Genomic DNA, 23,510 nt, shown 5'->3' with positions numbered 1-23,510 from the left:
CGGGTGAAAGGGGTATTGTGCAACACCTTTGTTTTACAACCACGTTATTGTGACCCTTCACTAATGTACACCAGGAACGTCAGCAGACAAATGACAGTGGTCAGTAACAGTCAAAACAAAGCCAAAACAGCAATGGGTGGGACACATACAGCAGAAATCAGTGGCGGATCTTGCCACGGGCAAGCAGGACTTTTGCCCGGGGCGCCGCCTTCCGGAGGGCGCCGCACCATGGCAAGATCCGCCACTGTGCAGTGTGCCACCCAGCAGTGCCCCCCCGCAGTGAGAAGGGAACCAGACGCTACGCGTCTAGTTTCCCTTTGTGGCGCTGGTGTCCCCCCCCCCCCCCCCCCCCTCTGTGAAGGGAATCAGACGCTAAGTGTCTAGTTTCCCTTCATGGAGAGGACCTTTGCTGTGCGGTGCGCGATGACGTCACAGACAGTCCCCAAAAAACGGGACTGTCCCGCGAAAATCGGGACAGTTGGGAGGTATGCAATCTGTAGGCCTATCTTCAGCGCTAACCCTTCCTCCCAGTAACTTCTCCCTAGCAGAAGTAACACAGGAAATCACAGAACATGACACTAAGGTACATTCATTACAGAAATAGTACACATACAATATCACACAAGAAATATACAATATCACTTTGTCGTATATACTGGCTGCAATGTGTGGATAGAACGGTCTAGATAAAGAGTAGAGAGGAACATTTTAGGGGTTATAACAGGTTCAGTTATTTTAGTAGGCAAAGTAATTTAGCTCACATATTTTCTAATAAGGTACATTATGTACAGAAATAAAAACAAAATAAATAAAACAAACTGGGGTGAATAAAATTGTTCTGGGTGTCTAATAATCCCCGTCTAAACAGGACTGTTTAGATGCCCAAATAATTGTCACAATTCAATTGTTTGGGCGTCCATGCATATCGCGTACGTTGCGCCCAAACAAACAGGGGGGGGTCATTCAGACCCGTTCGCACGCAGCGGTTTATTGCTGCGGTGCGAACAGGTCCGAATTGCGCATGCGCGGCGGCCGCAAAGCGCGTACAGGGGTCGCCGGGTTACGTTGCGTCCTACGAAGAAAGCGGTCGCAGAGCCGACCGCAAGAAGATTGACAAGAAGAAGGCGTTCCTGGGTGGATCCGGACTGTTGGCTGCCGTTTTCGGGGAGTGGTAAGGAAAAAGCAGGCATGACCAGGAGAACGGAGGGCGGATGTCTGACCTCAAAGCCAGCTTCAGCATCGCAGAGATCGTCACACAGGGAAAGTAGGTATAGGGCTGGTCTTGTTCTGCTTGAAACCGTTTTAGCTTAGCAGGGCTGCACAAGCGATTGAAGCCCTGCTAAGCTAAAATACACTCCCCCATAGGCGTGTGCTAGTTGATCGCAGCAGCAGCAAAAAGTTGCTGGCTGCGATCAACTCAGAATGACCACCAGGGGTAGTTGCATAAAATGGCTAAACCAGTCTAAAGTCCAGCTTTGGGCATTCAAACTCTCGTTCGGACACCCAAAGTGTCGACTTAGTGCACATTTCTCCTCGCACCTCAGGAGGCTACGAGAAAAAATGTCAATCCCACGGGCACTGGGTGTCTAACGGAGCAACAATTGAATTGCTCTGTTTTGCACCCCCTAGTGGCAGACGTGGGTAAAACAATTGAATCAGGCCCCAATGTGTCTATACATAGGTTATTTGCACTTGCCCTTGCCCTAGTATAGCTTACAATCTATATTAACTACCGTCTACCACATACACGTAGAGGAGAGGACATGCAAATCCCACACGGATAGAGCCTTGGTGGGAACCTAACACAGCGTTTCAGTGCATGCTAACCTCTATCCCATACGTCAAATGTATATTCATTATTACTTAAACTAATTAGTATTCTATTACTACCAACCTCTCAAACACAATCCATCTGGTACGGCATATTTGTACACGCAAGACAGAGTTCTCCTTTTTCTCCATCTCAAGAAGGACAAGTTTTTAAGAGTTCTACTTTTCCATTTATCTTACCAATTACAGGTCTATGCATACACTTGTTATAACTTTCTATTTGAAATATTTTGTATTATTTATTTTGTAGCTGCACAGAAATAAAGAAATGAATGGGAACATAAAGGTCCCTTTTATAAACTTGACAACAAAATGTACATAATCCCAACAGTAATCCATGAGTGACATCACCTAGTGTGTCCCACTCCCGGCCCGGGCCACCCTATGTGGGCATACACACTGTGCGATATCGCACAGTGACATCATGCCGTGGCCGGGTTGTGCATGCAGCCTTGGACGATAACTCCAAATTAAGTTGCATGCATGGCCTACACCGCAGTGACTTGCGGTGGGGTGAGGCAGGTGAGGCAGAGCCTTTGCTGTCATACTTACATTTAAACCAGAGTTTTGACTGAATAAAATATATGAAAAATACTGATAATTTGTTTGAAATATCTTCTTTGCATTATTCTAATAATTTTTATAGCCCAAACTCTGGAGTAAAAAGTCTATGGCAGGTGAGGCATTGCCCCCCCCCCCCGTGTATCCTTTCCACACATCTCTAATCAAAACTCACCAGATTTCCAGGAGTTTATAATGCTGCACCTGTGTATGATGCCCAGATGTACCCTTTGGCTCATATATTGCATGTAAATCTGGCTCTGGGGTTAGCCAGTGCCAGTATTACCACACACATTGACTGCTGGTACTGTAACATTGTTTTATATACACTTTTTTTATTTAATTGTAAAACTCACTATACAACTCACTATATTGTGTACACTAATTTGAATCCACCACGAATACATAGTCACATAATCTATACATATAACAAAACTGTAAGGGTTGCAACTTTTTGGGAGAAATATACTTGTAGGGCCTGTTTATGAACTACAGAGATGAAAAAAAAAAACACAGAATTTTTGTCTGTCTGTTTGTTTCAGCATCACGCAACAACTAATGTATGCATACAGATTGCGTTTTCACTATTGTATAGTTTATACCCCTTTCACACCGCAAAAATAACCCGGTATTGACCCGGCATATTGCCGGGTCGACAAGGGTTGCTGTGCGGTGTGAAAGGGGCCATGGTCGAATTCCTGGGTTCGCCTGACCCGGTAATTCAACCTGGGAATAAAGCAGTGTTATTCCCGGGCTGAATACCGGGTCAGTGGCAGTGTGACCACTGCCGCTGCTATGGCAACCCACCCAGCATATTGACGCGTCGGGAAGCCAGCGGTTAGGGTCCAATGCCGGAGGGCAGTACGGACGGTATAATGGTTAGCATTATTACCTCACAGCACTGAGGCCATGGGTTCGACTCCCACCATGGCTCTAACTGTGTGGAGTTTGTATATTCTCCCCATACTTGCATGGGTTTCCTCCACAATCCAAAAATATACTGGTAGGTTAACTGGATCCCAACAAAATTAACCCTAGCGTGAATGTGTGTGCGTGTACATGTGGTAGGGAATATAGATAGTAAGCTCCACAGGGGCAGGGACTTATATGAATGGCCAAGTATTCTCTGTAAAGTGCTGCGGAATATGTGTGCACTATGGGGGTGATTCTGAGTTGTTCGCTCGCTAGCTGCTTTTAGCAGCATTGCACACGCTAAGCCGCCGCCCTCTGGGAGTGTATCTTAGCTCAGCAGAATTGCGAACGAAAGATTAGCAGAATTGCGAATAGAAAATTCTTAGCAGTTTCTGAGTAGCTCGAGACTTACTCACACATAGCGATCAGTTCAGTCAGTTTTGTTCCTGGTTTGACGTCACACACACGCCCAGCGTTCGCCCAGACACTCCCCCGTTTCTCCAGACACTCCCGCGTTTTATCCTGGCACGCCTGCGTTTTTCTGCACACTCCCAGAAAACGGTCAGTTTCCGCCCAGAAACACCCACTTCCTGTCAATCACACTACGATCAGCAGAACGATGAAAAAACTTTGTTAGGCCGTGAGTAAAATACCAAACTTTTGTGCCAATTTACTTGGCGCAGGCGCCCTGCGTACATTGCGCATGCGCAGTTTGCGACGAATTGCTCCGTAGCGAAAAAAAAATAACGAGCGAACAACTCGGAATGACCCCCTATATTAATAACTGGTAGTAATAATAATAATCCCACCTGGGAAGGACCCGTTTCCAATTGGCATTGGCGATATGCAAGGGGTAGTAGTGACCTAGAAAGAACTTAGGTATGTATGATCTTGATGTATTGCGCACCCCAAAAACCGCTCGGGCTGCAGGCAAAGATCTCACGATCAGCTGCTTCTCCCATGGGCCGCTTTGCAGGAACTGCTCACGGGTTAGTAGCCATAACCATTTTTTTGTGTTAATCCCTGAAGGAAAAACTGCAAATATTGTTAAAGATATTTTGTGATCAATGTATACAATATAAAATATACATCACAATATTAGATGCCACTACTTTGTAGAATTAGCTCTGCTGGGCAATAACAGACATCCACGTGAGTGAACCACGGGCACATGCTAGTGCATTTATATTGCTATGCATGGGGTTCACTATGGTATGCCGGCGGACGGGCTCCCGGCGACCAGCATACCGGCGCCGGGAGCCCGACCGCCGGCTCAGAGCCGGCCCTAACCAATATGATGCCCTAGGCAATATTTTGGCTGGTGCCCACTAGCAACATCACTAGTACCGCCTCTGACCCTGCACCCCTTTCCCAGCACCATCACCCCCCCACCCATAGCAGTCAATTTTTGTTTTCCTATCCCCTGTAATTTAAATAAGAACAGTGTCCACATTCGGCGCACAGCCCAAAAAGGTATGTGTTTTTGCTGGCAAGGGGCATGGCCACACAATAGTACCCCCAATTCAAATTATGCCTCACAGTAGTGCAACTTTATTCACAAGTTATCATACGATAGTGTCCCTTATTCACATTACATCACACAGTAGTACCAATTTACCTTATATATGTTACTTCTCACAGTAGTGCCCCGCATTCACTTTACATCACACTGAATTGCTCCTTATTCACATTACACCACACCATATTTCTCCTTATTCACAATACACCACACCATATTGCTCTTTATTCACAGTAGTGCCCTTTCTATACGTTACGCCACACAGTAGAGCACCTCATACACATAATGCCACACATTGGTAATGCATTTATACACATAATACCACACAGTAATGCCCCTTACACATATGACACACATTATTAATGTCCTTATAAACATAGTGCGCCTTACACATTATGCCAACCCGTATTAAAGCCCTTATACACATAATTTCCCTTACACATATGCCGCACATTATTAATGCCCTTATATACATAATGACACACATAATGCCCCTTACACATATGCCGCACATTATTAGTGCCCTTATACACATAATGACACTTATAGTGCCCCTTACACATATGTTACACATTATTAATGCCCTTATACAAATAATTACACATATAGTTCCTGGCATGAATCTACTGGCAGCTCTGCTAACGTCGGGTGCCTATTTTTTAATGAAAATGCATCTTATTTGCATTGCTATGTGGCTAGGATGCACAAGCAGCTTCTGCTGATTAAAATGATATGCAGCATGCCTATATTGTGTGCGACTGTGGCTGTATCTGCATATGAAATGCTGCACACAGAATATAGGCATGCTGCATATCATTTTAAATCAGCAGAAGCTGCTTGTGCCCCTAGGCATACCAGATGCCCTAGGCAATTGCCTAGTTTGCCTATGCCTAAGGCCGGCTCTGCGCCGGCTTACCGACAGTGTGGCGAGTGCAAATGAACCCCTTGCGGGCATGGTGGCGCGCCACGCTCTTTTATTCTCCCTCCAGGGGGGTCGTGGACCCCACGAGGGAGAACAATTGTCGGTATGCCGGCTGTGGGGATCCCGGCGCCGGTATACTGTGCGCCGGGATCCCGTTAGTCGGCATACTGAAGACCACCCCTATGCATGCTATGCTGCTGGCCCCTTCACAAAGTGCAGTTAGCGCAGAGTAGGCATATTTAAATTCTATCTGTATAATGTTGTCCAGCTCTCTGGCCATCTATAAGGAGTTAAATATGTGTGCTTTTAGAAAAACAACTTTCTTGTCACATTCTAGCCCCTAAGTAATGAGACGGTTGCACAGGATTAGAACTACAATTCAGTGATGTCTGAACCAGATAGGCTGCAAGCTTAAATGTTTCAATCAAAGGGCGGGATGTACTAAGCGGAAAATGCGGTAAACTCCCTGTTTACCGCATTTTCCTGATGTACTAACCCCCGGCCGGCAGGACAGCGCCGCGGCGGGGTACGTACGTCCATAGAAGCCTATGGGCTTCTCTCCGCGGCGCTGTGTGAGGGATCCGATCGGATCCCTCCCAGCATGCCCTGCGGCCGCCCCCGTCACCCCGCGCATGCGCAGACTGACTTCTGGGGCGGAATCCCGGAAGTCAGGCTGCCGCTGCGCATCGCGGAGGACAGCTCTTATCGGAAGAGCTGTCCTCCGCAATGCTGATCGCATATGTTAGTACATATGCGATCAGCATCGTGGCGCAGGGCGGCGATGTACATTAGTACATCCCGCCCAAAATATGTACCTATATCTTATATTGCTAATGTTCTAGAGATATTCAGAATTGTACCAATACCTTATATTTAATTATTGCTCTAATCATGATTAGAGTCTATTGATAAATAGGCCACTGATAATAAGGAGTTGCATTTGTAACATTATCTGTACGGAGAGTACTGTGCGTTAGGTATTGTTTCTCAATCCTGGTTGTCGTGTTATGTAAGTTCTCTGCTTTCCAGTAACAATAAACAGAAGGTTCTGCCCTGGGACAAACACTGCACAGCTCCATGGAAACCAAATAAACCACAGGTAATTCAAACTACCTGCTAACATGGTAATGTGTTTCTACAGATGCCATACCATAGGGAATTCATTCACATATCAGTGAGACAACAGTTGATAGAATTATAGGCTACCAGGACACATACAACTAATAGTAATTAGGAGTATGTCTTATTCCTAATATTATTATTATTATTATTTCTATATCGATTTTCTATAAAAGGCTTCAAAGCGCTCTGCAATTGCAGGTTAGAAACCATATTACAAGGGAAGCAGCCATCTTGGACACACTGCAATAGTTATAGCAGGCAACGAGAGGGAGATGTAGCAAACCTTCTAAAGAGACTGGAAAAGTAGAGAAGTTGCCCATAGCAACCAATTAGCATCTACCTATCATTTTATAGAAATGCTAGCTATATGTTGTATGAGTAACTTTTCCACTTTTTCCTCTACAAAGTACAAGAAACACCCACAGAATCAGAAGATATACAGTATACACAGGGCCGACCCTGACCAATTTGATACTCTGATCGAGAAACATAGAATTTGACATAGAATTTGACGACAGATAAGAACCACTTGGCCCATCTAGTCTGCCCGACACCCTGGTGGTCAATGGTGATAATGAGGAAAAGGTGTTCCACTGGGACCTTTCCCACACTGCTGACCTTGGTGGACAGATCGGCTGGGTACACATTGCGTATCCCACCTCATATACCCAAATGCCTGTATCCCATTCCACGTGTGTGCTCTTTAATACATTTGGGCGGTATAATCACATTATGCAATGCGATTTTGGGCGCTAATATTGTGACCATATTACACTGCAAATGCGATTGTTGATAAATGGGCCCCTTAGACTATTATCTGTAAATTACTGATCACGTCTTGTGAGGGCGGCCTCAGGGGATGGTGAAGGTGGAAATCTGACTAGAAGGGATGTTTGCATAGAATTTTACTTAATTATTATTTAGTATTTCTATTATTTAATTAAGGTGAGGCTGAGGGATGATCCCCTGTTATCGGAGAGTTAGGTGCCACAGTTACACTCAGAGGCAGGCACACCCAGTTCTTGCGGAGAGACAGATGCCCTCATTACATTGAGCACTGCAGGTACCCCCGCCACCCTGGGCTAAGCAAACACCACCACCACCCTGGGCAAGGCAAACACCCCCAACATCAGCGGCAACACATGCACCTCTGCAACCCTGAGTGAGGAAGGCACCACCGCCACCTCGGGAGAGGAAGGTGCCCCAACCAGAGGAATCCGCCGCCACAATAACCAGCGAGGCATGCGCCCACACTATCAACACCAGCGTGGCATGCACCCCCACTATCACCATCAGGGAGGCATGCGCCCCCGCTACCAAAATGATAGAGGCATGTGCCCCCACGAACACTGGAGACACGTAATCCCACCACCATTGGAAAGGTGCCTGTAGACACATAGGGGTATATGCAATTCCGGACGAATTGCGCCTTTTTTTCGACCGTTTTAGGATTCGACACTACTCGACAGCCGAAACCCTCCACCCGGGACCATGAATTCGACATATTCAATACATAACTCATTCGACACTCCCCTTGTCGAATAACGGACCAATCGTCGAGTAGTGGGCGTCCTGGATTCGACTTCCCGCCGTTTGGAGCCCTTTATAGGGCTTGTTTGCTGCGTGCTCAGCAGCCATTTTGTGAACCTGCAGAGAGGTGTGTGGAGGTGCAGAGCTAGCAAATTGGTTGTTTTTTGCTGTGGTATCGTTTGGACACCCAGCAGGCTTTAATCCAGGACGGACAGGATACCTGTTACCCCGGAGGAGAGTCGTTTTTGGAGCGATTTCTACATTTGTAGGTAAGTACCACATGTGGTCTGGCGTTACATGTATGTGTTTGTGTAGTGTATGGGTGTTGTTCTGAGTGCCTGGCTACTGTTTTGGATGAGGTATAAGAGCCGTATGTAATGTTTGGGTGGTGGTGGGGGGGTGCCATGAGGTGTACATGTGGCGTTGCTTTGGGGTGTTTGGGGTATGTATATGTGTGCAGGTATGTGTATATAGGTCCTGTTTGGATTGCTGCAGGTCCTGCTTGTATCGCTGCATGTTTGTTTTTGTTTTTTGGAGTTTTGTGTTTGGGGGTAGTTTTTCACGTTTTTTTTTTCATAAAATGTTTTTTGGGTCATGCTTTAGCATTGGTGTACCTCCAGCATGTGCAGGGATGCTTTTTGGCTTGTCTGGGGTGACTTTTGAGCGTGTCGGTATCATCCATGTGGTCGACATGTGATGTCGTTTGTTTCCAAAACATGTTTTTTTGCTCCTATTTTAGCACTGGTGCATCCCTCCACATGCTGGAGGTACTTTTTGGCTTGTTTGGGGTGACTTTGAGCGTGCCGGTATCATCCATGTGGTCGACATGTGCTGTCGTTTGTTTGCCAAACACGTTTTTTTGCTCCTACTTTAGCACTGGTGTACCTCCAGCATGTGCAGGGATGCTTTTTGGCTTGTTTGGGGTGACTTTGAGCGTGTCGGTATCATCCATGTGGTCAACATGTCCTGTCGTTTGTTTGCCAAACACGTTTTTTTGCTCCTACTTTAGCACTGGTGTACCTCCAGCATGTGCAGGGATGCTTTTTGGCTTGTTTGGGGTGACTTTGAGCGTGTCGGTATCATCCATGTGGTCAACATGTCCTGTCGTTTGTTTGCCAAACACGTTTTTTTTGCTCCTACTTTAGCACTGGTTGACCTCCAGCATGTGCAGGGATGCTTGTACGGGGGTTTTAGCTTGTTTTTTTTTTTTTTAATTTTTTTATGTGTGTTTGGTCCTGCTTGAGCACTGGGGTCCCAGCAGCATGACGTGTGGTTGCATGTAATTATGTAATGTGTGTTAAATTTGTAAAAATAATTTTTATTTTTACAACAGAGATGTCCAGGGACAAGCGGCCCCGATCCCCCCCCCCCCCCTTCCCCCCACCCCTCAGAAGAATTTTCCCTGCACAGCAATGAGGAGTGGGAGCCGACCCAGGAGGAGGATACGACCGAACAGGCATCCAGTGACCAGCCGCGGTCGTCAAGGGACCAAAGGGAGAAGCAAAAGAAAAGGCCTAGAAAGGTAAATACTGACAACACCTGCAGACACAATAGCATCCAACTTGACACACCCTAGTTCGCGCACTGCCATGCACACCTACAGGTATCTTTGCGCACTGCCAGGGATACTGACACACTCACAGGTACATACCGATCATATTAATTGCATGGTTTCTTTTTATCCCTAAAGGCAAAAAGCCAGCCAGAGGATCAGTCGGAGGAGGAAGCCTCTGGTGAAGACGCAGGACAGAAGAAGCCGCGTGGACCCACATACACTGAGGCGGAAAACTGTGCCCTAGTGGATGGCGTCGACAGGTCCTGCGACATTCTGTATGGACTAAGGGCACAGACCACAGCAGCTAAGACCAAGCGAAACATCGGGTATGCCATCGCAAGACAAGTCACTGCAGTATCTGGAAACCGCCGGAGCACCAGAAACTGCATGAAGCGGTACAGTGATTGCCACAGACAGACCAAGAAGAAGATGGGGATTCAGCGCCGACATGAGACAGCTACGGAAGGTGGTCCGGCTCTCAATCTGAAGTGGCTACCCTGGGAGGAAGTTATTAAAAGGCGCATGAACCCTGTCATGGTCCAAGGAGTTTCGGGAGGTGTGGACTCCAGCCGTCCTGCTGGCTTTCCCGCGGAGGAAGAACCGCCCAGAAGACGGAAGACGGCGGGAGACGAGCAGTCCAAAAGGAGGCCTGATGGTAAGAATACATTCAGATGAGCTGTACTAAAAAAAAAATATTTTTTTTATTTGCAAATGTGTTTGTTCTTTTTCCCCAGACACGCCTGCCCAGAGGACATCACCTGCGTGCAGGACATTGCAAGCGCGGACCATCACCTGCGCAGCAGTCATCGGCAGCAGCGCGCGGACCATCACCTGCGCAGCAAGCATCAGCAGCGCGCAGATCATCACCTGCGCGCCACACATCGTCAGCGCGCAGAAAGTCACCTGCGCGCCAGACGTCATCAGCGCACAGGAGATGTAGTTTGGCGCCCAGCTGGTGGTGTGGTCGCCGACTGTGTCTGGCGCGCAGGTGACGTTCTGCGCGCTGTCTGGCGCGTAGGTGATGGTCTGCCCGCTGACGATGTCTGGCGCGCAGGTGACACCGTCGGCGACCACACCACCAGCTGGGCGCCAAAACTACATCTCCTGCGCGCAGGCCATCACCAGCTCGTCATCTCTCCAGGAGAGGTCATGCTGGCCTGTGTGGTTCCACAAATGTTCTTGGGAAGGAATGAACATGACATCATTAGTGTCTTTAATTAATATGGAATTTCTTTTTTTTCACAGATATCTACACAAGAAAAGAATGTAAAGAAGAACAAACACTACTTTTTTTGTTTTATTACATTTTATTTTTTAATCCAAAATAAAATACAATTATAATTCTTCAATAAATTTTTAAAATGAGAAGTTTTGTGTGTTTTCTTTAAATTATTAGTAAATAAAATGTAAAATATGGCATTTCAGAGATGCAGTGGTATTGTGGTAGGTCGCCTATGGTACAGAAGGGGAACTGTCGTGTCCCTTGACATCCAGGCTGGTTCTTGCAAATCGGGAAGGATACTCCGCAAGACCTGTGGAAGAGAATAGTATTGTGTCATCCAAAGACAAGGTACAAGCAACACTTGCAAACAAGTAGGTTACATCGGCCTTTGTCCCAAATGCAACCCTCCGATACTTGAGAAACTACACATCCAAGCATGCCCTGACACAGCGTAAGCATTGCTGTGTCAGGGCATGATTGGATATGCAGTTTTGCAAATGACAGAGGGCCGCAGTTGGGACATGCCTGGGTTACTTGGACAAGAGGGAGTTTTGGGCCATACATCTCACCTGAGGGGGGGGGGGGGTTGTACTAGGTCGCCCATGGTACAGCAGGGGAACTGTCGTGTCCCTTGACATCCAGGCTGGTTCCTGCAAATCGGGAAGGATACTCCGCAAGACCTGTGGAAAAGAATAGTATTGTGTCATCCAAAGACAAGGTACAAGCAACACTTGCAAACAAGTAGGTTACATCGGCCTTTGTCCCAAATGCAACCCTCCGGTACTTGAGAAACTACACATCCAAGCATGCCCTGACACAGCGTAAGCATTGCTGTGTCAGGGCATGATTGGATATGCAGTTTTGCAAATGACGGAGGGCCGCAGTTGGGACATACCTGGGTTACTTGGACAAGAGGGAGTTTTGGGCAATATATCTCACCTGAGGGGGGGGGGGGGTGTCTGCTACATGGCGGAGGTTCAGGTCCACATCACAACTAGGTCGCCCATGGTATAGCAGGGGAACTGTCGTGTCCCCTGACAACCAGGCTGGTTCCTGCAACTTGGGAAGGATACTCCGCAAGACCTGTGGAAGAGAATGAGGAGGTAATTTGAGAGCGTTTACTCCACCCTGGGAAAGAACAAAAGGTCCCAGCAACACTGCGCATATACACAGGTTAATGAGACAAGATGGAGTTTTGGACAATACATCTCACCTGAAAGAGTGACTAACATGGCAGTGGTTCAGGTCCACATCACAAGTAGGACATCCATGGTAGAGTGGGGTAAACTGGTCCAATACTGGAGTGGCTTTGCAGAAGTGTATCCTGGGTAAAACTGTGAAATCATGGGTACATTTCCCTCAAAAGAGTGAAGAAAAAAAATATTTTAAAAAATCAATTAAATAATACTTGTGAGTCAAAAAAAGACAAACCAAGTAGATAATCCCTTCAAATATAAATAGATACGCTATTAGCAATCCAAAAAGCAAAAAAAAAAAAAAAGTTTTAATTTTTTTTTATCAGCTCTCGCCAGCAAAGTGAGGTGGAATGAAATTGACGAAATTACTGTTGAAAAGCACTGTTGTCGATTCGACATTCTTCAATTGAATATACTTTTGTCGAAAAGCCGCATTTTTACCATTGCAGACATGTCGAATTTTGAAAATGACGAATTGCAAAAAGTCGAATCTGAAACGGCAGTTTTTTTGTCGAAAAGTACTGTATTGCATTGTCGATACCGTTTTTACTGTCGAAAATGCCCCGTTTTTCGACATTTGCGGCAATTCGACCGCAATTGCATATACCCCATAATCTAATGATTTCTAAATACAATTATTTAATTTTATTTTTTGCATAAAGATACCGCACTTTCTTTGTTTCCACCTCCCCCCCCCCCCCTTTCCCCTTCCCCAATTGGAGTGTCTATATGATGAATGAATATTTGGGGGATACTGTGTCATTGGAAGCATCGATAAATGGGTCAGATAAGTATATATTCGTTATTTCACAGCACGGGCACACACACAACTTTTATACTGGAAATCAAGATGCATTTGGGGGGTTATGGGTAGCCAGCCTTATAACAGATTGTCCGTTCTTTGATCTTAGAACAGTTACATAACCCCCATAGTGTGCTTTCATATAATTATGCTTTTGTGTTGGTTTTTATGTCAGACTGTCTCCATAAGGTTCTACAAGTTGGGCTGCCAAATAAACAGCCTAAAAATAAATAAACAGCCTAAAAGCTGCTTTTGTGGCTCACTTTACATTATAAGATATAAGTTGTCATATTACTGTGATCCAATTCATCCCAAGTAATGCGTATACCAGGGTACAAACTGTTTATTTAGCACAGTCCGCTCGCCTGCATATTTTTATCCTGACCGCTAGGGAACATATCCTGCAGGTGCAAAGTCCGTACTTTCCTGACCAATTACTGGGTCCATAGGGAGAGTGGACTGAGATGGTGCTGCCCCGGCAATCACCTGACATTCCATAGGAATAACAAGATGTGTAACACATGGATATTCACTGCTAGATACAGTATCTGTGACATGAAAAGCAAAGAACTGGTTATTTATACTGGAAACACATAGGACAGATTGTAAGGAAGAGAACAGAGTGAGATCCTTCTGAAAACAATATATAACTCATGACACATGTTCACAGAGAACGTATCTGTCTCACCTCATTAGTTCCAGGTGAGGTTACAGAGTGAGGAACGGTTCTTCCCACATAATGAGTAATGTAGAATCTTCATTTAAGGAACTGTGGGATAAAATATGTAAATACCTCATTTGCCTCTGAGTCCAAATGAGATCTGCCATCAGTGTTGGACTGGCAGGGCCAGATTAAGCATTCATGGTGCTCGAGGCATTTAATCCAGTTGACCCACCCCCGCTCCTGCAGCCCTCTCGCTCGTCAACACTGGTAGCCAGTTGTCTTCTAGCCCAACCCCACTTATTGGCCAGAATTATATTACACCGGGCGCACAGTAGTGCACTCCGCTCCCTCATGCGCTCCATCTATACAGTACTGATTATTTGTTTAGGACGATACAACACTTGTTCTGCAATTAGCATGGCTGTGGATTAGAATAATGCACAGTGTTCTAGTTGCACAATAAATGTCATTAAAGCATTACGACAGGTGATAAATAGGTGTATAACCTACTGAAGTCTCTGTATCTTCTCCAGGCATGGCTGAAGGTGTTGCTGTAGTGCTGATAATCCAGGTAGGGGCTTCCGCTGTGATGGTGGCAACTGCTGGAAGACTGGGAATATGGGTATAAAGACCTGCCCCTATAATCTGATTCCCCTGTATAGAATAGACCTTCACGCCCAGTGGGGTGGAAGCCATGCAGGTAATGCTCATGTGCCAGAGATGGAGAGTACTGCGTCTGGGGTTGGTGAGAAGATGCTCCAAGAAAGCAGCTTTAGATGGGTTCAGGAAAGTGTAGCCTTCTGAAGAAACTACAACACACTGGAAGCGTTCACTCACCAGTGAACAGTGCACGGGACTACACAAGCAGACAGTCTAACAATGGCGGCTGCACTCTCCCTGTACCTGTGGACTCCCACTGAATCATCTCTGGCAGCCCAAAGCAGGAGACATATCATGTCGGTCTGATCGGAAGTTTGGAGACCGCATTGTATTACAGACTGGTGAGCAACCATATACAGCACTAAGGGAGAGGTCGAGCATAGCGCTGGCCACAAGCTGATGTCTGGTCCGAATACATTACAGTAGCTCCACTTATAACAACTGGCTTTAATAGACTGCAGCTATGAGCTAAAGTGGATACTTGCTGACCCATCCCATGCCCTTCACAGCCATAGATAACCAGCCTATCACTGGGGCTTCCAAAAAAAAACATAAAAATGCAGATGCACACTCCATAGTATCCAGCATCACCAATCAGATTAACAACAACAAACACATGCATACAAGTGAGAGCTTAAAAGGCAGGTGTCAGGAGCCTGATTGTGGCAGCAACTTAGGGGCCCATTTATCAAAGTGTTTGCAGCTATTTTCACGACAGGAGGAATGAGAAGTATGAATGAAGAGGGAGGAGGAATGAGGGGGAGGAGCTCTACTATGGCATAATGTGTATAAGGGGCTCTACTGTGTGGCGTACCGTGTATAAGGGGTACTACTGTGTGGTGTAATGATAATCATGGACACTACTGGGCGGTGTAATGTGAATTGATACTATTCAGTAGCCGGGCCCCTTCCCCACAAAGTCACGAGCCTTTAATTTTTGCTATCCCTGTTTTCTATCCCAAAATGTCTAGTTATGGCTCTGCTATGCTTCTACACTTATATTACAGGCACAACAGGAAGTACAGACTGAAATGTTGTTTTTAATTCGTTCATGGAAGATTAACATGTATTTATATTATGAAACTAAATGCTGAAAAGTATTGTGCCAGCAAGGCATCTAACACACAATACAGAAGAATGAACAGATAGAAAATGAAATCGGTGTAATATACAGAAGATGCCCCTGTAGTGTTCGTTTTCACAATCTCATAAATCTTCAATTTGCTTTGTGAGCTGATGAATACATTATACAGTCTCTAAGGGAGAATTTTATAGGCGGTTTTCATTTGATGTAATCACAATCCAGTGGATCATTGCAAATTTAGGGACGGTTTCTACAAACGCAGACATCTTTAAGTCTTAGATACTGTACAGTTTTATCAGGCATATGAATGATTACAATTTTTATTTATATGAGCAGGATAAGCCTTATATATTTGTTTATGTCAGGTTGTGATCAGTCGCTTGTTGCATTATTTATTTTACCCTTATGGTGCATACACACGGTGCGATGTACAATTTTGTCTAACAGGTGTATTCAATGAGGATCCGACAGTTCACTATTCAATGCTGGCCGGAAATGACCAGCATACAGACAATTCAGATTCCACTTGTTAACAAGTCGAATCTGCATTACTCTAAAACTGTCGAAAACAGCCGTGCTTCCGCTGGTCCACATGTTTTTTTGACAAGTGCCGGTTTTTCGCGCAGTCAGAAAAAACGGCACTTTAATTGAATAGGTCGAAGGCAAATTCAACCTATTCCTGTGGAAAAGTGCCGGTATTTCGGAAATACCGGCACCAATTGAATACACTCCTATATAGTCAAAATCCTAAGGAAAGTTAGTGCAAATCGCACCCTGTGTACAGAGCCGGACATAGGCATAGGCAAACTAGGCAATTGCCTAGGGCATTTGATATGCCTAGGGGCATCATCAGCTTCTGCTGATTAAAATTATATGCGGCATGCCTATATTCTGTATGTAACATTTCATATGCAGATACAGCCACAGTCTCACACAGTATATTGGCATGCTGCATATCAGTTTAATCAGCAGAAGCTGCTTGTGCATCCTAGCCACATAGCAATGCAAATAAGATGCATTTTCATTAAAAAAAAAAAGGTGCCCGACGTTAGCATTGATGCAAGATTTGTGAGGACACATCTGTATCCAAGCAGAGGCAGAGGTCTTAGTGTTAGTGGAAGTGTGAGTGCTGTGTGCATGTGAGTGGGTTGGTTGTGCAGTAGTGTTCAGAATATGTGTAAGGAGCATTACGTGTGTCATGCAAAAATGCTTTAATAATGTGCAACATATGTGTAAAGGGCCACTATGTGTGTCATTATGTGTATAAGCGCATTAATAATGTGCAGCATATGTGTAACAGGGTACTACTGTATGTGTGTCATTATGTGTATAGGGGCACTAATAATGTGCAGCAAATGTGTAGGGGGCACTATGTGTGTCATTATGTGTATAAGGGCATTAATAATGTGCGGCATATGTGTAAGGGACATTATGTGTAAAAGGGCATTAATAAAGGTTGTCATAATGTGTAAGGTGCATTATGTTATAAGGACATTAATGTGTCTCATATGTGTAAGGGACATTATTGTGTGGAATGGTGTATAAATGCATTACTAATGTGTGGCATTATGTGAATAAGGTGCTCTACTATGTGGCGTTGCATATAGAAAGGGCACTACTGTGTCGTCTAATGTGAATAAAGAGCAATAAGGTGTGGTGTAATGTGAATAAGGAGCAATTCAGTGTGATGTAATGTGAATAAGGGGCTCTACTGTGAGGAGTAACGTTTATAAGGTAAAGTGATACTACTGTGGGATGTAATATGAATTATGGACACTATCGCAAGATAAAATGTGAATAAAGTTGCAGCACTGTGTGGAGTAATTGGAATTGGGGTTACTATTGTGTGGCCATGCCCCTTCCCAGCAAGAAGATGCCCCTTTTTGGGCTGTGCGTCAAATGTGCGAACTGTTCCTATTTAAAATATAGGGGGTACAAGGACTGCTACGGGTGAGGGGTGATGGTGCTGGGAAAGAGGTGCAAGGTCAGAGGCAAAACCAGCGGTGGTGCTAGGGGGCACCAGCCAAAATCTTGCCTAGGGCATCATATTGGTTAGGGCCGGCTCTGCCTGTGTACACAGCTTGCGATACCGATGTGCTCCCGCGAGGTTGGTATTGTAAGAAAAGATAGACTGTGCAGCCAAGTCAATTTTGACTATATTGTGTACTATCTAGTACATAGTATAGTCAAAATTGGCACTTAGTCAACATCTCACATAGTTAAAATCTCAAGTAAAGAGAGTCAATATTGGTGGTTCAGGGCTCCTGGGAGTTCAGGGGAAATCGCAAAGTCAAAATTGAAGATCATCAAAATCTCTATAATATAAGCAGTCTAAATTATGTGTCCACAGTTGGACCCCCACCCCCTCAGAGCCCTCACTGGCTGCTAGACAGCCCCTCCCCCCCATCATAGACACACCCAGAACTGCCTGCTCAGAGTCCTGTCAGCACCTGTAGCCGGGCACTGCCCCTTACTTGCGTACAACCCCTTCCCAATGCACACATACCCCCCCCCCCCCCCCCCTCAACAGCAACAGAGATCAGAGAGAGGGAGACATGTAATAGATAGACTGAAAAGGGGCAGAGATGACACAGATATAGGGGGAGCATGGGGTTAGAGAGACACATAGGGGATATGAGGTTACAGAGGTACAGAGAGAATGTGAGGCTGGAAACACACAGAGGGGCATGTGACGCTGGAGAAACACAGGCACAGGGGGGCATATGAGGCTGGACAGATACAGAAGGGGATAAGTGACTGGAGAGACACATAGAGGAATATGAGCCTGGACAGACACAGAGGGAGCCAACCAGCTGAAGAGACACAGGCAGGGGTATGAGGCAAGACACAGGAGAAGCTTCAGATTATAGAGAAAACTGAGGGACAGAGCTGGAGGCTTTGGGTTATTCACGGCAAGAGAGACACTTTCTGGTGCAGAGGTGGATTGGCCACAGGGTTTACAGGGAAGATCCACGGTGGGCCGACGCACCCGTGGGGCCTATTTAATTTGAGGACATGTGGTCCTTTTTATAGACATACTGAATAAGATGCAAAATAATTTGCATATATGAAAATTACTTTGCAACTTAGCCTGTGATTGCAGATGATCTGCCTGCTTGGCTGACATATAAGATTGAGGCCCTCATTTCGAGTTGATCACTAGCTTCTTTCGTTTAGGTAAAAAAGCGGCATTTCTGCTCATGCGTATGGGGCGCAGTGCGCACGCGCGACGTACTTTCACAAAATCCGATGTAGTTGCACACAAGGTCTAGCGATGCTTTTCAGTCACACTGCTGGCCGCAGAGTGATTGACAGGAAGTGGGTGTTTCTGGGTGGTAACTGACCGTTTTCGGAGAGTGTGTGTAAAAACGCAGGAGTGACGGATAAAAACGTAGGCGTGGCTGGCCGAATGCAGGGCGTGTTTGTGACGTCAAAACAGGAACCAAACAGTCTGAAGTGATCACAAGCTAGGAGTAGGTCTGGAGCTACTCAGAAACTGCACAATCTTTTTTTGTAGCAGCGCTGCGATCCTTTCGTTCGCACTTCTGCTAAGCTAAGATACACTCCCAGAGGGCAACGGCTTAGCGTTTGCACTGCTGATAAAAGCAGCTAGCAAGCGATCAACTCGGAATGAGGGCCTGAGTGAATAGTGATTGGGATATGGTTGGTGTAATAAACAAGAAAATATATCTTTCTAAAGAATGATATAGTTTCCTAAATTCTGAAGGTGTATCATATAATGTGCTCATAATATGTAATTTTATTTCTTTTTAACTTCCGCCTTGATGCTGGACATGCCCACTATCTGGAAAGTCTTGGGGGGGAGTGTGCTGCTGCCATGGCCCATGGCTAAACCTTACACCTCTGGTGCTGCTCATGTGGGGCCACTATTACAAATTTTTCCAGGGCCGCTTTTTGTTCCCCCTGTTCTGGTGGCAGCCCTTATAAGGTATATATGAAACATAAACGCATTCTGTGCTTAGACTTAGGTCCCATCGCCATGATATCTCATTATGGTGTGCAATTATTCCAAAATACGGAAAAATCCGATATCCAAAATACTTCTGGTCCCAAGCATTTTGGATAAGGGGTACTCAACACTGTATTATAGATAGATAGATAGATAGATAGATAGATAGATAGATAGATAGATAGATAGATAGATAGATAGATAGATAGATAGATAGATAGATAGATAGATAGAGATATAGATAGATAGATAGATAGATAGATAGATAGATAGATAGATAGATAGATAGATAGATAGATAGATAGATAGATAGATAGATAGATAGATAGAACTAATGGTGGCACTCAGAAAAAATAGACAGAGTCAACGCTGGTAAGGTCAACGTTCCAGGGATTGCTTCCTTTTATCAAGACACAACCGGCACACTGGCAAAGAACATGTTATTTTTGTGTGTGTGTGTATACTGTATATATATATTATATATAAAATACATATACACACACATATACATATACACACACACACACACACACACACACACACATAGTAATTTTGGACTTGAGGAGCCTGTGCAAATTCCGATAAGTAATGTTTTGTCTCCATAGTGCATGAACAGTCGCAAGAAGTATATTTTTGGATTGAAGAACCTGCACACTGCATACGCCGTGGGTCAAGCACCTGTTTTTTTCTGTATTGCACCTCTCCCTAATATCACATTGAGATAATATGTACCTCGGTTTATTTGTAGGTCATTAAGCTATTCAATAGTGAAAATGCTATCCACATGCATCCAGTAGTTTTTGCGTAATGCCGAAACGAAGAGACAACCAAAAATTCAGAAAAACATTTTTTGGGCCTCCGTAGATCTAGACCACAGGTTCTCAAACTCGGTCCTCAGGACCCCACACGGTGCATGTTTTACAGGTCTCCTCACAGAATCACAATTGAAATAATTAGCTCCACCTGTGGACCTTTTAAAATGTGTCAGTGAGTAATTAATACACCTGTGCACCTGCTGGGTTACCTGCAAAACATGCACTGTGTGGGGTCCTGAGGACCGAGTTTGAGAACCACTGATCTAGACAGTGCCAAGGAGTATATTTCTCAACATAAATGTCTATGTACTAGTGATGTGCACCGGACATTTTTCGGGTTTTGTGTTTTGGTTTTGGATTCGGTTCCGCGGCCGTGTTTTGGATTCGGACGCGTTTTGGCAAAGTCTCACCGAAAAATTTTTGTCGGATTCGGGTGTGTTTTGGATTCGGGTGTTTTTTACAAAAAACCCTAAAAAACAGCTTAAATCAGGATTTTGGTACTTACCGATAAATCCCTTTCTCCGATTCCACAGGGGCCACTGGAGCGTAGTTACAATGGGGAAATAGTAGGCAGTAATTGGGAGCTGGCACTTTAAAATTCTCACACTGTGGCTAGCTCCTCCCCTACTATCTCCCCTCCAAGCCAGTCTACGTAAAACTGTGCCAGAGGAGAGCTGGAATAAACAAACCGTAAGGTAGAGGAGGTTAATGACGCCCTGTAAACCAGGATAACCTAAACCAAACCTGGAACAGAACCTGACAAAAAAAACAGGCTAGCCTGAACTCAACAAGCAGTCATATGGTGATCTGCAAACCGTTAAGCAAAAAACAAGGAGGAACAGCGCTGGGCGGGCGTCCAGTGGCCCCTGTGGAATCGGAGAAAGGGATTTATCGGTAAGTACCAAAATCCTGATTTCTCCTTCATCCACTAGGGGCCACTGGAGCGTAGTTACAATGGGGACGTCCCAGAGCTCCCAAAACGGGTGGGAGAGCGCTGAGAGTCCTGTAAAACCACTAGGCCAAACTGTGATGCAGAGGCCGCAAAAGTGTCAAACTTGTAGAATTTGACAAAACGAATGTCGGTCCGACCAAGTAGCCGCCCGACAAAGTATTCATGGAGACCCCACGGGCAGCTGCCCACGAAGGTCCCACAACACGCATATAGTGCGCTGAAAAGGAAAACGGAGGTTCCCGAGCAACCGCCAAGAAGACTGTCTGATGGTCAGATGAATCCAACAGCCCAGCATATGCTGGGACCCCGGTTATTTAGTACGGGAGTATCGTACAGAACAAAGAGGAAAAACACTTTGTCGAATAGACTAAGACCTCTGTAGAGAGAGTCGGCGAGCCCTGACAACATTCAAAGAGGACTGAAAGACACTAGTGTCAGATTTATATGAAAAACGTACATCCCCTCTGGAAGGAACGACCGCTGAGGCTGAAGCTCAGCCGGGGGAGTTGCCAATAGAGTACTCCCTGAAAGAGAGCCCGAACTTACGGCCGCCAGGCAAATCTCTTTTGGAAGAAAACCGAAAAAGGAAGAGACCCAAAATTTCAGGTCAATGTGGTTTGAAGCGCAGCCATGCAAAACCTCCCAGAGAAACCCAAGATGAAGGCTGAATGGTAACTGAAAGAAGGGGAAAACCCCTTTTTATCCTTATTATGTCCCTTAAAGTTTTCCAAAAGTGGCAAAAGCGAGAAGAGGTAACAGACTTCTGAAATCGGGGCCCAGTAGGCATAACCGAACTAGGGAACTCCTCCCTTCTGAGGTCTCGTGAACAGTCACACGTTTAAACGAACTCAGTGTAAGATGAACAAAGAAAAGGACCCTGTTGAAGTAGACAGTCCAGTCGAGGTAGGAGCCAAGGCTCCTCTACTGACAACAGGTGTAGCTGTATCTTCAAGTCATGCGCGGCCCAACCAGAGCCACGGAGAGGACTAGCACGCATATTTCCCTCCTGTGTTATCGACCGTGAGGTAGAAATAGAAAAGGAGGCAGGATAGAATAACCCGAAACTCCCAGGAACCCTGAGGGCATCCTCGGCTATTGCCGCCAGAGCTCACGTCCGAGAGTAGGAAAAGGTTAAAGAGTCAGTCAGAACGCCCTGAGGTCGATCCAAAATCTCCGCCCACAGCGGACCAGCTGACAAAACTCCGGGGAATGTTCCCTCACCCGGGAGTCTGACCTGGTAGCTTGACCTGGAAAGAAAATTGTTGTCCCCCGCTCAGAGGGGAATTTAGGCGACCACTCATTGCGTTGCAGCTTGACTGAAGAAATAGAGTACCTGGTACCGAGGAAGGAAAAATCCTCCGACGGACCCTGTTGAGAAAACGTCTATGAGGAGCATAAATTGGATCTGTGTCGAACCAGAAGCTCCTGGATCCTCCGGATATTCAGAAGCCCCTAATGTACAGAGTGGGATAGTAGTAGTAGATTGTCCCATTAGGGAACCAACGTCACCTCCTGCCCTTGAAAAAGAGTTATTCTGTGATCTTTCTGAACCCTGTGGGAGCGGAAGAGAGATCAAAAGGAAAGGACTGACAGTGAAAATAAGAATCCTATAATGCGAATCTGAGAAAAGCCTGATAAGGAAAACCCAGCGGAAAACCGTAAACAGGCATCTCTGAACACAAAGGACACGTAAAACTCCCTTTTTTGTTCAAACTAGCGATCACAGACTGAAAGGATTCTAAGGCCAGAATAGGCCTGGCCGAGCTAACTTGCTTCGGAACGTGAAAAGAAAACAAAGGCCTGAGAACTATCCCGATTCAAATGATCTGTGAAAAACAGGGAACAACAGCCTTTGCGATTAGAAGCATATGGAGCGCCGCCTGCATTATGACTCTCTTGTCATTGTAAATCGGCTGATCCATGCCGAGGGACTCCTGAGACGGTTGTACCCCAAAATCTAGTCTGTAACCGCCCAAGCCTTGTCCCCCTGTAGTGGGTGTGTAGGATGACCGAAAATCAGACTGGGCCGAGGATGTTGAACCTCTGCTTCAGCCTTTTAACCCCGAGATCCCCTGGCTATGGAGATATCGCCCATGTGGAGTCAAAAGCTTGAAAGGGCATGGAAAAATCTAAAGGAAAGACCGATAAAGGTCTGTCTTGGAGCTTGGGCAGTAGTAGGAGAAATCAAAGTGGA

General features: G+C 45.6%; 1 protein-coding gene across 6 annotated transcripts in view; it reads right to left on the bottom strand.

Annotated features, from left to right (window-relative positions):
* Nucleotides 1-23,510, bottom strand: part of LOC134969512 (serine/threonine-protein kinase Nek11-like) — an 840,206-nt gene that overhangs the window by 777,466 nt on the left and 39,230 nt on the right. The gene's annotated exons all lie outside the window — the stretch shown is intronic.

This window comes from Pseudophryne corroboree, chromosome 11 (genome assembly GCF_028390025.1).
Source record: "Pseudophryne corroboree isolate aPseCor3 chromosome 11, aPseCor3.hap2, whole genome shotgun sequence".
Classification (NCBI taxonomy): domain Eukaryota; kingdom Metazoa; phylum Chordata; class Amphibia; order Anura; family Myobatrachidae; genus Pseudophryne; species Pseudophryne corroboree.
This window is presented reverse-complemented; position numbering and strand designations above follow the sequence as displayed.